The 17,541-nt window shown below is 41.3% G+C and overlaps 1 protein-coding gene across 3 annotated transcripts in view; it reads left to right on the top strand.

Annotated features, from left to right (window-relative positions):
- Window positions 1-17,541, top strand: part of SH3YL1 (SH3 and SYLF domain containing 1) — a 121,134-nt gene that overhangs the window by 46,969 nt on the left and 56,624 nt on the right. The gene's annotated exons all lie outside the window — the stretch shown is intronic.

The following is a 17,541-nucleotide window of genomic DNA, read 5'->3' as shown; positions in this document are numbered from 1 at the left end:
GTGTTTAGCTTTCTTTGTACAGCAAATAGATTTCTTTTAATTCTATCAGGAGGATTGTGCTCAGTAGCCTACAGACAGTGTCAGGTTGGTGCAGTTATACTGATTAAAATGACACCTTGTTTGATGAAATCAGTCTTGTGATTGTTGTTTAATCTGTATTTTCAGTTCATGATATGCCCATGCTCCAGGGCGGCCTGTGGGGTGTGTGCTTAGCTGTTCTGTATGGCTTCTGACAGGTCACTGATCCCTCAGTGACCTGCCCCCAAATTTACATAATGACCCGCTGCAGGCGGCGCCATCTTGCTAGAGGGGGAAACATTCCTCCTCCAAGATGGCGTCGCCTGTGCAGTAGCAGCTATCATCGAGGCACGACTCATTATGCACTTGCACACGCCAGGAAGCCCGGTGGATGTACGCCAGGAGGCGTGTTCGGCTGACTGGGGACTTGTCCTGGTGTCACACATCTGGGGGCGTGCAGTAACCAGATGACCTAGAACTTCCAGGGGTACCGGCGAGACCTGGAGGGGCGGACAGTAGCGGCGCAGGTCCCGCATTTAATTGTGGCAGGTCTGCTGAGTAAGCGCTTCCATGCTCAGCGTACTCTCCAAATAATGAAGAAGGACACTGAGCAGCAGCCTGATGGGGAAGTCCCAGAAGCAGGTGGAGCTGCGTCGACCCAGTGTCGGTGAGAGACTGAGTTCTGCAAAGAGCAGCCGATCCACTCCGAGGAGCTCCAGTAAAGTGGCTGATTCTACAGTCTCCAGCTAAGATGTGTCCCACTCTAAGGCCCGGGGTCACACTCGTGCCGAGTCTCTCGCACCAATACCCGGCACTGCCGCATTAATGGTCCCGAGCGCCGGGTATTGGTGTGAGAGACTCGGCGTGAGTTTCTTGCTTTACGCTCGCAAGTGTGACCCGGCCTAATTCCGGTACTATTTGATTTCCTCACAGTGGTATGTGATCTTTGTGAAAGTTCACTTGGTGATGTGTGTTTTTTTTTTTTTTTTGTTTTTCTTGTCAATTATTGCCATGGAAAGAAATGTGTGGCAAAGTTTAAGCATAAGGCGTGTGCGCTTTGTAGAATGCTATTGCCTGATTCCTACCAACAAAGACTTTGCCGGTCATGTATAGAACAGACGGTAGCGAAAGAGACCCCCAACGTCACCACTGATTTAAGGTCCATCATCGGGGCAGAAGTTAAAACCCTGCTGTTCTGTTCCCATGTACTATACACTTGTATTGCTCCCGGGTCACTATGACCCAGTTTATTAAATCTTGATTTTAGATACTCTAATGCAATTATTTTTAGACCTTTTGCTTACTAGACTGTATGGGACCATGTTTGGAAATAAAAAAAGAAAAGAAAAATGAAATTGAAATCTTTTTTTTTTTTAGAAAAAAAAAAAAAAAAACTTAGTAATAAGCAAAACAAAAAATAGCAAACTACACATGTGGAAAAAAAAAAAAAAAAAAAGCAAATCAAACATTTTGTGAAAAAAAATTAAAGATAATAAACACTTCAATTTAAACATATTTACATGGTAATATAAATGTATGTATTCTTGCATGAAGATCAATAAACATGGGCTTTGCATAAGAATTTTTTGCATCGAGAACATGTAATACTTGTTTTACTATCACAAGAATAAGCGCAATAGCTGCACCTTTTTCTTTTTATTCTGGAAGCCCCGCTGGTAGAGGCCATGGGGGTAGAAGTGCTTGTGGAGGCCATGGTTTTACTTTCCTGAGCATGTTGCTGGATGCTCTGTACAAGGCCTGCTGCTCCTTCCGTTCTGAAAACAAGGGGATAAGCCAGGAAGACTTACTTAGCCCAAAAAAATCATTTGCAGGCCTTTAGAGCTCAGCTTTACAAAATAAGGCCCTCTTAGACAGCGCCTTCTGCGCAGAATATGCACGTGTAGTGCACACCTAGTGATCTCTCTGGATGCGCTCTACATTATAGTATAGACTGTGCACCAAAAATAATCAATATAAAGCCATTTTTATGGTGCGCAGATCTCAATGCGTACACCCGGCAGAGCGCATGTACGACCCCATTGAAATAATTTAGGAAATAAATAAATTGCTATACAATAGTAGATGCAATAAATAGACCCAACTGAGGTTATAACTCCTTTATTTCACAGAAAATATGGCCTCACAGCTGTAAAAAATGTGTCCGGGTCACTATGACCCGAACATGACAAGTGTATAAATCGGCGTGTAGCAAAAAGTAAACACACACACACACAAAATCCTCAGAGATAGGTCCCCCCAAATGAGGAAAAGTCAAGTAACCTCAAGTTTTAGAAACTTATGGAAAAAAATCTACAGGGCCTCACAAATTCTCTATGGGTCACTATGACCCGAACACAACAGGGTTAAAGAATCCCTAAGATCCCTCTGTGAAAAAGAGCTTGGTAAGAAATAGAAGGATAAGAGGGCTAGGCAGTTATCACCTGTGTCAGTCGTTTCTAGTAATTCGGATTCCCCTGATTCCTCCTCGGCAGCCTCTTCCTTAGACAGCAACACCGAGCATCTGCGTAGATACCATCAATATATATTAAATAAAGATATCAATATAATCAAGAATTAGTGATCAGCTCAATGTATGGGTATAAATTAAAATGTACCTTTTTAATCAATTCTAAGAAATAGAAGACCCTCTGTCCAGCGAGATAAATGACAAGACAAGCAAATACTAGCATCTGGTTTAGCGTAGGATTATAAAAATGCCTAGAAGGAAAACAATCCTCCTGCGCACAAAGAAGAAACCTTTGAGAAAAGTCCCTTTAAAAGTGTTTATATATCCGATGAACCAGTGTAATGGAGACCACAGTGTGGTATACCATAGGTCAACAAAATTATATTGCACCATACACCTCGTTGCAAGAAATGTACCTGTGTAATAAAAATCAGTGTGGTATACCATAGGTAGATAAATAATCTTTGCACAATATGCTTATTCTCAAAAAGCACACCTATCTCTTGATTTTATAAAGATGGTAAAGGACCAATCTCACACAGTTGCATTCATAGATGGAACCGGGCCGTGTCTCAAATGCATCAGAGGATCCTGGTTGTCCAAGGGGAGGGGGGGTTGGACACTTTACTGCCACACATTACCCCACTGCAGTGGATTCCAAAGGACCCATATCAGAAATGCTTCAAGATGGTCCCGATGCGTTCATCTTTCAAATTATCAGGGGAGATGATCCAAAGGGGGGGTCTTAAAATGTAATACAGGATGATGGCTGCATGCCCATCCTATGTGCAAAATATGGTCTGATCTGTAACCATTGGTGGTGGAGGCGGTTAATTAGGCCGCCTTTTGACAGTCAGGTAGTCACTTCCGGTGTGCTCCAACAGTAGAGCGCACCGCCAACATGCACGTATCACTTACTGTCTGTGCGTGCGTTCCAGCAGTGGAGCGTGCACACACAGACAGTGCCCACACTTCCTCCGATATCGGCATGTTTTATGTCGCTCATCCCCATGCTCTCAGATGACTCCAGCAGCAGTCCACTCCTTGTGAGTATCTCCCGAAACACACAATAGCTAGGTAGATCGGGGAAGCCATTTCTTTAGCTCTTTTAGTGAGTGTCAAAGCAGTTCCAGAAAGTTTGGGCCATGGCAACCTCCTGGGCGGAGAGATCTGATGTCTCAATCAAGCAGATTTGTAAGGCGGCAACCTGGTCTTCTCCTTCCACTTTCTATAAACATTATAGACTGGATATGCTTTCCTCTTCCAACCTCCCCTTTGGGCTGTTGTCCCTCCCTAAATTCTTATTTCTCTGTAAGTTTCTTGTGGTGCTGTCATGGGTGACCGATAAAGACTTAGTTACTTACCAGTAATGGGATTTTTTGGAACCCATGACAGCACCCTTATATTCCCTCCCATTACATGTGGTTGAGCACTTCTTTTGCTAGTGTTAGAAGTTCACATTTTAAAGTTGTGATATGTGGTGTTGGTAAATTTGAATTTTTGTAATAACCATAGGAGGTCCTCTTGTGCTCTGTAATCCAACTGATGTAAGGGAGAGGTGCCACCCTTTTTAGCCTTGAAGGGCAAATCGTCTCTCTCATGGTGCTTTCATGGGTTTCGAAAAATCTCGTTACTGGTAAGTCTTCTCCATGCAAGGCTGAGTTCACAGGAGTGTATAGGATGGCCTGTATGTGGAGAGCAATGCCCAGTTTGGTTGTGGGTCTCCCGACCCGATCTGACAGCCTCTTGTCTGTCTACTAGACAAACAGTTTGGGTTGGGACTCCAGTGGTCAGATAATACATTGCGGCCCAGATACAGACCATGAAATGCACTAAAGTCAGCGCGGCTTTATGTGTGGATGTGCCAGGTTCTCCACAGCAAGAAATCTTCTTTTTTAGCCCCTTTTTACTTGAATAAGTGAGAACCTGCATGTCTCGATTTTCCCCTCTCCATTTTTGATAACGTTTTGAGCAATTTTTATGAAAACTACATCTTAAACCTTACACCTTTTAAACCAAAGTCCACCAATATTTGCAAGATCTACCAAAAATCTGACTTTCACGGGACCTCTCAACTCTTCATAGACAGGTGGTGTACGGGGAGAGAAGGATCGGCACGTCTGATTTCCGACGTCCGATTCTGTTCTTCTGCAGAAGATAAGCCTCTGTCAGGCATCCGCAGACAGGAGACCTCAGCCAAACTGAATGTTAATGTACATGGCGGTGTAAGGGGAGATTGATGTTGGCTGAATGATTGTTCCTCCATCAGATATCTGATGGTTCATGGGGTCTTTAGACATCATCCGTTAAACATGTTGTCTCCTTTGGCCAATGCCTTTCCACTGCATAAGCTTTGTATGGATGTTTAATCTCTTGATTTTGCTGCCCCAGGATCTGCTCATCAAAATGACAAGTGTGTGCATAGTATGTAAAGCAATATGCCCATTTTAGACATGTATGGCAATCGCCAACTTTGAGATAGGGGTTAGGGGTCCCCCAATCCCACCTCATTCCTGTGGAAGCAGCCGGTGGCCTCATGTCTACACTGCTTTCCCTATTCTATTATTGGGGTGACATAGCTAGGTACTTTTTCGTGACTGACACCTATAGCATTGAATGGAGAGCGGGGCACCTGTGCTGCCACCCCCCCATACAGGCTCGGTCTAGTTGCAGCAGCCGCCTCATCAGGCCTCATCATTAAAACTAAGTACAATATAGGCTTAAAAGTTTAAACCTTTTTTTTTTTTTTTTTTTTTTTTTTTTGTTTTGTTCTTAACGTTTCGGTGTATCTCACACACAAATTTGGCTTATAACGCTGACACCCAAGTGTTTATATTGCTAATTTTTGATATAACCACATGCTAAGGAATATAATGGTCTAGAGGAAAAGAAAGCCTGTGTTCCCCGCTCTGGGACTCTCTGTACTTTTTACTCTAAATGATGGCAGACTGTCCTTTAGCATTGGATGAATCTCTGCCCTTTACGTCACCTATGTGGTAATGACAAGGCATCAGACATAGTGAAATAATGGAATATAATGATACAACCGTCTATTATCCTAAGTTACATTTGGTAAAGAATAAGGGCAAAGCCCAAGCACTGAATAGTGGACGCTGACGCTGGTCTGAAGCCGGAGGCACGAATATCATTTATTGTTAAAGGGAATCTGGCAGTAGGTTTTTGCTATGTAATCTAAAGGCCGCATGCTGTAGGGGTTAAAACACGAATTTCATCAATGCTTCTCTTATCAAGCTCTGTGGTTTTGTTTGTTTGCAATGATTGTTTTAGCACCAGGAGCTTATACATGCTTTAATGCTGCATCATGTGCCTCCTGGTCTGACACTCCCCCTCCTGTGGTAGGCAGCTCACTGACTATGGACTTTCTACATACAGAGCCTGGTGGGGGCGGAGTTAGCTTCCTCAGCTCTGCTGTATAGAAAATCTAAAAGCTCTGATTGTGTGAAAACTACTGCACCCAGTAATCTTGAGAGATACATCATTGGATTCATCTTTTCTTTGTCTACATCATGCTCCTCTCAGCTGATAGCAAAAACCAGCTGACAGATTCCCTTTAAGTTCAATGTTGTACAACACTGTTATTTTAAAGGGAATCTTTTTTTTTACCAAGTTATTGCTACCCTATCTGAGAGCAGTATAATGCAGGAGCAGAGACTGATTCCAGTAATGTGTCATTTAGTGGGCTGCTTGCTGTGATTTTATGAAATCACAGTTTTATCTGCTCCAGATCTACCAGTTCTCTGAATGCTGAGCGCTGTATAACCCCGTCCACATCATTGTTTGGCAACTTGTGCACACTGTGAATAGGCAGAAAGCTGCTGATCATTAGTGGAAGCAGGATTATGCAGAGATTATGAATATAGGGGACTACCTGGAGCTTTCCTAGTCCTCTAGTGATAAAATCACGGTTTTATCAGCAGAAGATTATCAAGGCTACAGCAAGCAGCCCAGTAAGTGACACCGCTGGACTAAGGATCCATCTGTCTCAACATTATGCTGGTCTCAGATTAGGTGGTAAAAAGCTGATGGCAGCTTCGCTTTTAAGTGGTTGTCAATCTTTAAATGAATGAATAGACGACTACTTACGGACGAAATAACATGTTGGTAACAACCCATCCAATCCACACAAGCAAAGAAAATGAAAGCATAGATGTCCATAAATTATTTATAATAATGACACAGGAAAAAAAGTAATATCAGCTGGTTCAATTTATGGCCTACAAAAAGGTGTCTCATTGCCAAAGTACCGCACAAGAAGCATCTCATGATGGGTAAAACCATTGAGCTGCCACAAGACCTTTGCAACCTTATTGTTGCTATACATACTGATGGCATTGGTTACATAAGAATTTATAAACAACTTAAGGTTCCAGTGAGAACTGTTGGGGCCATAATCCGGAGGTGGAAAGAACCTAATTTCCCCATAAACTGGCCACGGCAAGGTGCTCCCTGCAAGATTTCAGGCAAAGGAGTGAAAAGAATGTTCAGAAGAGTTTCCAAGAGCCACGGACAACCAGTGGAAAGCTTTAGAAAACTTCTAATCAGCAAGTACAATTGCTTTAAAGAAAACCTCAATGGCCACTCAACCTCCATGGCCTGTATGCACGCTCACTACACAAGACTCCTTTGAAGAGCATGTTCAAGCTCATTTAAAGTTTGCTCAACAACCATTAGACATGCTTAGAAAATACTGGGAGCATATAGTCAGGTCAGATAAGACCAAGAATGAAGTCTTTGGATGCTATAATACACACCATGTTTGGAGGCCAAAAGGCACTGTATATCGCCCCCCTGAAAAACACCATACCAACAGTGAAGTTTAAAGGTGGGAACATCATGGTGTGGACCTGTTTTTCCGACACTGGCAAACTTCATTTCATTGAATTAAGGCTGAGTGGACAAATGTACCGAGACATTCTTGAAAAAAATCTGCTGCCATCTCCCAGAATGATGAAGATGAAATGAAGGTGGACCTTTCATCAAGGCAATGATCCCAAACACACAGGCAAGGAAACTCTCTCAATTCGTTTCAGAGAAAGAAAAATGAAGCTGCCCAGCCAGCCAATCACCGGACCTGAATCCAGTGGAAAATGTATGGAGTTCATAGAAGGATTTAATGGGACCTTCAGAATTTGAACGTTTGTGTGGAAGAATGGGCCAAAATCACACCTGATCAATGTATGTGATCAATACTTTTTTTTTTTTTTTTTTTTTTTCCCCCTTGTCATTTCTCATTATTATACTTAACTTAATTTATGGACATCTGTGGTGATTTCTTTTCCTATGTAGATTGGATAGATTGTTACCAACATTTGGTGAGAATTTCATGACAATAGCACCTTTTTAGAAATGTATTTACTTAGAAAATTGGTGTTATGTTTAATACCATACTTATTTTGCCTTCTGGAAAAGGAAGGGGACAGGTTTTAGATGCTTTCTAACTTGAATGCATGGTTTGGGATTTTTTGTTGTTGTTGTTTTTTCAAGCATATTTTTCCAAAATGTATACTGCAAATTAAGTGACCCTTTATTGCTACTCTACTGAATCTTCTTTAAAGCGGATCTATTCCCAGATGAAAGTTGAACTTTGATTTGGCCACAGAGCAGCTTGGATAAGAGGCACAGACCAGAGCCATCAGACCAGCTCACTGATGGATTCTCTGTTAAATCATTGCGCAGCCTGTGATACAGAGAAGCAGTAGAAGCCAAACCCTGCTGAAAAGCATGGTGTCCATATATGTGCCCAGCGCCGCCTCCTCCTGCTTGACTGACAGTCGCTTTACTGTGACTTTAGATGAAAGCTATAAATCAAGTATTAGGATGCGGCACTGAGCGGAGAATAGAGCTGGAGTGACAGAGGCTTCAGATCTACAGAGTTCTTTGGCCTAATTTACAGCCTGAACGCCGATTTTTGCAGTAAGAGGAACGAATTGTTCATGTAAAAGTATTGCTGGATGTCGATGAAAAATCTACACGTACATATAAATTGTTTAGGAGTGGAATCCTGCTGTCAGATTCCCTATCAATATCTAAAGTGTTAGTGAAAAATAAGGAAACATGCACCTCAGCCAAAAAAATATGGTTTTATCGTAAAGTAATTAGCGTAATTGCACGGGACCAGACAGCAATCCGTGAGCATTTTAATACATGCACTGCACACATAATATCTAGGACCAGGTGGTAAAATAAATTAGAGTGCTACTTTAATGAGAATTTATCACCAGGTTTCTGACACCTAATTTGATAATCTGCTGATAAAACAGTGATTTTATCACTAGAGGACTAGTAAACCTGCTGCCAGGTAGTCCTCCATATTCATGAGCACCCACCACTGATTGGCAGCTTCATGTGTACACTGCATAGGCAGAAAGTTGCCTGTGGTGTTATACATAGCTCACAGAACTGCAAGATCTGCAGCAAATAACATGGTGATTTTTATCAAAACGGCAGCAAGCAGCCCAGTAAGTGACACATCGCTGGAATCGGGGTCATTTTGCTGCTCTCAGATGGGATGGCAAAAACCTAGTGACAGATTCCTTTTACACAATATTGAAAACTGCAGTCGGCTAATCCAGGATGTACCCTTGTAACACATGTAACAGATGCAGTGATTTTACTCTTCCTCTTTTCCTAGTAACAATGTTTCTAAATTTACTCTGGATTTCTGAGAGTGCAAAATAATGAAAATGTGTCTGTATTAAAGTTAGTTGATCTTGTGATACCTATCTCACGAGCCCCTAATCGTTTAATCAACCCCCTCTTGGATTTCCATTAAAGTAAATCAGTGGGATTGTTCAGCAGACAGGCTTCTGGCTGAGTAACTACCCCAGACATCTGCTGGTGAACGCAACGTTTCCAATTTTCATGAGTAACAGTGGACTGTCACATCCGAGCAATGTCCTCAGACCGACAACTGTCACGTTATGGTGCGATATAATATCTCTCTAATATTGGCATCCTACTGGTCCTCGCATTTCCCACTGGTCTCTGCTTAATCATTTAGGAGCTAGTGGAGGAAAAAGTATAGAAAATTCACATTACAGAAAAATCTATATCTGAAAAGACAAAACCGGAAATGCAGTGAAAGTTTAGTACCGTGTGTTTATACACACATGGTCAAAATTGTTGGTACCCCTCGTTTTATGGCAGAAAAACCCACAATGGTCACAGAAATAACTTGAATCTGGCAAAAGTAATAATAAATAAAAGATCTATGAAAATGAACAAATGAAAGTCAGACATTGCTTTTCATCCATGCTTCCACAGAAGAAAAAAATAAATGAAACTCATGAAATAGGCCTGGACAGAAATGATAGTAGCCCTGAAAATAATGTGACAAAAGGGACATGTTAAATCACGGTGTGTCCACAAACTAGCATCACAGGTGTCTACAATGTTGGAATCAGTGAGTGGGCCTGTATATAGGGCTACAGATACTCACTGTGCTGTTTGGTGACATGGTGTGTATCACACTCAACATGGACCAGAGGAAGCGAAGGAAAGAGCTGTCTCAGGAGATTAGAAAGAAAATTATAGACAAACATGTTAAAGGTAAAAGTTATAAGACCATCTCCGAGCAGCTTGATGTTCCTGTGACTACAGTTGCACATATTATTGAGAAATGTAAGATCCATGGGACTGTAGCCAACCTCCCTGTACATGGCCACAGGAGGAAAATTGATGACAAATCAAAGAGACAGATAATATGAATGGTAACAAAAGAGCCCAGAAAAACTTGTAAACAGATTAAAGGTGAACTTCAAGCTCAAGGAACATCAGTTTCAGATTGCACCATCCGTCATTGTATGAGCCAAAGTGGACTTCATGGGAGACGATCAAGGAGGACACCATTGTTGATAAAAAATCATAAAGATGCCAGACTGGAATTTGCCAAACTACATGTTGACAAGTCACAAAGCTTCTGGGAGAATGTCCTATGGACAGAGGAGACAGAAATGGAAGTTTTTGGCAAGGCACATCAGCTCTATGTTCACAGATGGAGAAATGAAGCATATCAAGAAAATAACACTGTCCCTACTGTGAAACATGGAGGAGGCTCTGTTATGTTCTGGGGCTGCTTTGTTGCATCTGGCACAGGGTGTCTAGAATCTGTGCAGGGTACAATGAAATATCAAGACTATCAAGGGATTCTAGAGAGAAATGTGGTGCCAAGTGTCAGAAAGCTTGGTCTCAGTCACAGGTCATGGGTCTTGCAACAGGATAACGACCCAAAACACACAGCTAAAAACACCCAAGAATGGCTAAGAGGAAAACACTGGACTATTCTAAAGTGACCTTCTATGAGCACTGACCTAAATCCTATTGAGCATCTTTGGAAAGAGCTGAAACATGCTGTCTGGAAAAGGCAACCCTTCATACACAAGACAACTGGAGCAGTTTCCTCTTGAGGAGTGGGCCAAAATACCTGTCGAGAGGTGCAGAAGTCTCATTGACAGTTACAGGAATCGTTTGATTGCAGTGATTGCCTCAAAAGGTTGTGCAACAACATATTAAGTTACGGGTACCATCATTTCTGTCCAGGCCTGTTTCATGAGTGTGTTTATATGTATGTGTAGATAGATAGATGGTTATGCCCCTTACCCAGGGGTGAGGTATATGGGTAGCCAGACCCTCCCATCTCTCATAGCTACCCGTAACCCGAACCCAAATATACTACACAATTCCTTATTACTTTATGAGCATTACAGAAAACACTCCGGGTCACATCACAGCGACAAGCCTTCTCTGTGATATATATAGTAAATATAAGAAAACTGACCGAACAGCAATCTAATCTGAACTGGTGCATAACCAAAAAAGTCATATAGCAAATAGATCAATGGCTGCACTAGGTAGTCAGCTCAGTTACCCATCCGATCTGAGATTACCTTGACGTTTGGTGGATGGGCTCACAACTTTTGGCCAAATCTTGTGCTAAGAATCTCATGTGTTTTTTCATAAATTTCCCTAGCCATTATGCTATTCACATTTCACATATTGCACATTTCCTTGCCTTAGCACAGTAAATTTCGAGTGCAGCCATTGATCTATTTTCTCTGTGATACATACCTCCCGTCGATTAGACTCCCTTTAGCCATGCTTTTATATATATATATACACTCACCGGCCACTTTATTAGGTACACCATGCTAGTAACAGGTTGGACCCCCTTTTTCCTTCAGAACTGCCTCAATTCTTCGTGGCATAGATTCAACAAGGTGCTGGAAGCATTCCTCAGAGATTTTGGTCCATATTGACATGATGGCATCACACAGTTGCCGCAGATTTGTCGGCTGCACATCCCAAAGATGCTCCATACAAGGCAGGATGGATCCATGCTTTCATGTTGTTTACGCCAAATTCTGACCCTACCATCCGAATGTCGCAGCAGAAATCGAGACTCATCAGACCAAGCAACGTTTTTCCAATCTTCTACTGTCCAATTTCGATGAGCTTGTACAAATTGTAGCCTCAGTTTCCTGTTCTTAGCTGAAAGGAGTGGTACCCGGTGTGGTCTACTGCTGCTGTAGCCCATCTGCCTCAAAGTTCGACGCACTGTGCGTTCAGAGATGCTCTTAGGCCTACCTTGGTTGTAACGGGTGGCGATTTGAGTCACTGTTGCCTTTCTATCAGCTCGAACCAGTCTGCCCATTCTCCTCTGACCTCTGGCATCAACAAGGCATTTCCGCCCACAGAACTGCCGCTCACTGGATTTTTTTTCTTTTTTGGGCCATTCTCTGTAAACCCTAGAGATGGTTGTGCGTGAAAATCCCAGTAGATCAGCAGTTTCTGAAATACTCAGACCAGCCCTTCTGGCACCAACAACCATGCCACGTTCAAAGGCACTCAAATCACCTTTCTTCCCCATACTGATGCTCGGTTTGAACTGCAGGAGATTGTCTTGACCATGTCTACATGCCTAAATGCACTGAGTTGCCGCCATGTGATTGGCTGATTAGAAATTAAGTGTTAACAAGAAGTTGGACAGGTGTACCTAATAAAGTGGCCAGTGAGTGTGTATGTATATATATATATACAGTTCTGAAGGCAAAAGGGGGTCCAACCCGTTACTAGCATGGTGTACCTAATAAAGTGGCCAGTGAGTGTATATATATATATACTGAATGTGTGTATGTATGTCCGGGATTGGCATCTGAACCGTCGCAGCTACAGCCACAAAATTTTGCACAGTCACACGTCTGGACCCCGAGAGCGTCATAGGCTATATTGTGAGGTGAAATTTTAACCCCGCGCTTTCCAATTCACCAAACAATTTTGCCCCTATCTACATAATGGGGAAAAAATGAAAGGAAAAGTGTTGGAGGCAAATTAACAGCTGCCAGATGTGAACAAGGGGGACTTAAAGAATGAGAGCGATGGCGCCAAAGAGTATATACTGTACAGTTGCTAAGGTGGGGCCCCGACATGGGATAATCACCACACCACCACGGGGATATGAACACACACACAAAATGCGCCACACACTACCACGTGCTCGAACACATATACCACCCTCAGCGCACATTTCACCACACATACACCAACCTCGCCACATAAAAGTTGAAACACAAAAGTCGCCGCTCAAAACTCGCCACGCGCAAAACTCTCCACATGCAAAACTCTCCACACGTGCAAAACTCACCTCATGGAAAACTCGCCACACGCAAAACTTGCACACGCGGAAAAATTGCCACATGCACAAAAGTTGCAACACATGCAAAAATTGCACATACTCAAAAGGCACCACACATAAAACTCGCCACGCGCAAAACTCGCCATGCGCAAAACTTGCTGCACACAACTTGCTACACTAACCTGTCACATGCAACTCGACACACAAAAAGTTGCTACACGCATGTCGCCACACAAAACTCAACACACACAACTTGACACACGAAACTCGCCCTAAAACACACACAAGTCTGGTATTATCCTTCAAAAATAAAAATCTGATTAATAAGCAGACAAACTACAAGAGCAACAAATGTACCATATAGGAATCCGGCAGCTGTCAGTCACATGACCTGTCTATTATGTGTATGTTTGAGCTAATATATACTGCCAGGGGGGAGGGCTTACTGTTGGCTGGGGATTTATCAGGCTGCCAATTTAGCTTACAAATACTGAGGTAAAAATACTGACCAAATAACGTGTGAACGAGGTCTAATACAGGAGGAGATGACATACAGATATATACTATATACAGGAGGAGATGACACACAGGTATATACTATTTACAGGGGAGATGACACACAGGTATATACTATATGCAGGAGGAGATGACACACAGATATATACTATATACAGGAGAGATGACACACAGGTATATAGTATATAGAGGAGGAGATGACATACAGGTACATACTACATACAGCAGGAGATGACATACAGGTATATACTATATACAGAAGGAGATGACACACATGTATATATATATATACAGGAGCAGATTACCTACAGGTATATAGTATATATATGAGGAGATGACATACAGGTATATGCTATGTATAGGAGGAGATGACATACAGGTATATACTATATACAGGAGGAGATGACACACAGATATATACTATATATAGGTGAGATGACACACAGGTATATACTATATATAGGAGGAGATGACATACAGGTATATGCTATGTATAGGAGGAGATGACATACAGGTATATACTATATACAGGGGAGATGACACACAGCAGGTATATACTATATACAGAGGAGATGACATACAGGTATATACTATATACAGGAGATGACATACAGGTGTATACTATATATAAGGGAGATGACAAACATGTATATACTGAGGTGAAAATGAGAGGTGTGAGTGCAAAATGAGAGGAGTGAGGCAAAATAGTGGAGTGATCGAAAAATGACAGATGTGAGGTCGAAATGACAAGTGTTAGGGGGGAATGAGAGGAGTGAGGGGGAAAATGAGAGGTGTGAGGGGGAAAATGAAAGATGTGATGGGGAAAATGAGAGGCGTGATGGGAAAATAAGAGAAGTGAGGTGCTATAACTAACCACAGATATTTACTATGCCCAGGCAACGCCGGGCTCTTCAGCTAGCTTAGATTTACAATCTCCATGCTTTTCTCATGGTCAACTTTATGTGGCCTGTTCAAGAGTTTGAACAGCCAAAAATCTGTTTGTCTTTGCACCTGAAGGAAAAACTAGGAATGTCGTTTATCAAAAGGCTCTCGAATAAGTAGTAGAAGATTACTTCACATTACTTGGCCAATTTAGTTAAATCTGTGTGGAATATCTCTGGTGTTGAAATATATGTTGTAAAATGCTTCTATTAGCTTAGTTTTTGCCTTTTAATAATTACATTTCTATCTATTTGTTTTGTGGGTTTTTTGTGCAGAATAAATTTTTGTTAACACATTCTATTTTGCTAACAGCAGTTATTACCCCGGACGAAGCCGGGTAGTACAGCTAGTGTGTGTGTATATGTGTATATATATATATATATATATATATATATATATATATATATATATATATATATATATATATATATATATATATATATATATATATATATATATATATATATATATATATATATATATATTTATTTTTTATTTTTTTCCTATGGAAGAATGTTTGACTTTCATTTGTTCATTTTCATAGATCTTTGATTCATTACTTTCGTCAGATTCAAGTTATTTCTGTGACTATTGTGGGTTTTTCTATCATTAAACGAGGGGTACCAACAATTTTGACCACGTGTGTAGGTGTAAAGTAATTTCCTCTGGTAATTCTCATTCCTTATCATTGACCCATGTCAATATGCCGCCAATAAGCTGACAAATGAGCAAAATGCTTGTTTTTAGGATGATTGGTTGATTTAAAGGCCTTTAAAAATTATCCATTATTGGCAGCACATCCCCCTTGTAAACGGAGAATAGCTATATTTACATGGACAGACTTCCGCCTTCCAAGAAGAGATTGCCCATAAAAAAAAAAAAAAAAAGCAATATATGGGTGTCCCTTTACAGATCTTTTCACATAAGCTGATACAATTGTGCATTGACAGAAATAAAATAAAAAGTTCCCTTTTAATATTCTATCTGTCGCTGCATGTAAAGGGACACCCATATATTGCTTTTTTTTTTTTTGGGCAATCTCTTCTTGGAAGGCGGAAGTCTGTCCATGTAAATATAGCTTGTAGTGTGTAAAGTCAACCTTCTAATCGACAATTTTCTATAATGATCCCTTTTCGCTCTTGGCTTTTTTCATGTGCAGGCTTCACACCAAATTAATTTCTATAAAGGGAACATTAGGGTGAGACTTACAGAGAATTACTACAGTAAACTTACTTTGGCCTTGCTGGAAGAAATTGGCTGTAACAGTAAGTGGTGCTAAAGAAAACCAGCTGGAGGGTTACACATGACTGTACTAAACAAGAGCATGGTAGAGAGGCCAAGACGTCCAGAAGATCATTGATCTATGAACAACTGCATCTGAAAATAGTGACACAATTGCAGAAAAAATGTTTCTCAACCTAAAATTGAAAGACTTTGGATATAGCACCATGTAGAGTACATATCAAAAGATTCAGCTATTCTGGAGACATCCATGTGTACAAGGGACCAAGCCCACAGTCAGTACCGGATGCTCCTGAGCTATGGGCCCTTAGACGCCGCTGTGGTAACAGGCATGATTCACTCCTAAACATCACTGCATGGGCTCAAGGATACCTCCAGAAATCATGGTCTGAACACCGTTCACCGTGCAATCTACCTATGCATGTTAAGACTTTATCTTGCAAAGAAGCCTTATCTGCACAATCCAGAAATGCTGTTGGTGGAAGGTGGAATAAGATTCTGCAGGTGAACAACTGACTACGTCGATGGTGCCATCAGCAAGGATTTGGATTTCTGGATCATGGAATGAATTACCTACACGATGGACTGCTTGTTATAGATGGGGGGGGGCACCTTACGAAGACTGGAAATCATGTATTTGGAAGTCACTTTGCTGCACTCATCAGGAGAGCTTTAAACTAGAACAATGTGGGAAGGGAAGCAAAAGGCCAGAAAAATCCATACACATGGCAAATACTATTGAGAACTCTGCTGTTAGAAGTGGAAGGGAAGAACAAAGACAAAAAAAAATCAAAATAATAAAAATGTTGGAGAAAGAAACCAATCACAAACTAAAATGTTTCTATACGAATGCACAAAGTATGGGCAACAAACAAGGAGAATTGGAATTACGAACACAGGAGAAGAAATATGATGTCATTGGAATCACTGAAACTTGGTGGAGCGATACACGTTTGGCATACAAGACAAGAAGGATACAACTTATTTGCAAGAAACAGACTTGATAAACGAGGAGGAGGTGTCACATTGTATGTTAGAAAAGCGAATATCTGCACAGAGATTGAAGCTTCAGAGACTGGGAGTTCTGTGGAAACTGTTCGGGTAAGAATACAAGGAGAGAACAACGGAAAGGACACGATTGTAGGCATTTACTACAGGCCGCCTGTGCAAGCTGAAGATATGGATGAACTCTTTATGCATCAAATGGCCAAGTTTTCCAAAAAATTTGACACAGTGGTCATGGGAGATTTCAACTATCCAGACATTTGTTGGGAATCTCAGGCAAAACTAACGGGTCAAGCAAATTCTTATCCTCTCTTGCTAACAATTTTATCTTCCAAAAGGTAGGCGAGAAAACAAAGGGATCTTCTACCTTGGATCTAATCCTTATAAACAGGGAGGAAATGGTTGAGGACCCTAGAAGGTAGCAACCATGCTATTTTAGAATTTTGGATAACTAGAGGAAGACCTGTGAAGACTCAGACATCAAGGTTAGATTTCAGAAAGGCAGATTTTAAGGGACTCCGAAAGAGAATTGGGGGGATCCAATGGCTGGATATCCTTAAGGACAAAAAAGTCCAGGAAGGGAAATATTGAAAAATGAGATTCTCAAAGCACAATTGTTAACAATTCCAAAAAGAGGGAAGAATAGGAAGCATTTAAGGAAACCAGGATGGATGAACACAGAACTTAAACACATGCTAAA

Source organism: Ranitomeya variabilis, chromosome 2, assembly GCF_051348905.1.
Source record: "Ranitomeya variabilis isolate aRanVar5 chromosome 2, aRanVar5.hap1, whole genome shotgun sequence".
Lineage (NCBI taxonomy): Eukaryota > Metazoa > Chordata > Amphibia > Anura > Dendrobatidae > Ranitomeya > Ranitomeya variabilis.
The sequence above is the reverse complement of the archived record's forward strand: the minus strand, read 5'-3'. Positions and strand labels throughout refer to the sequence as shown.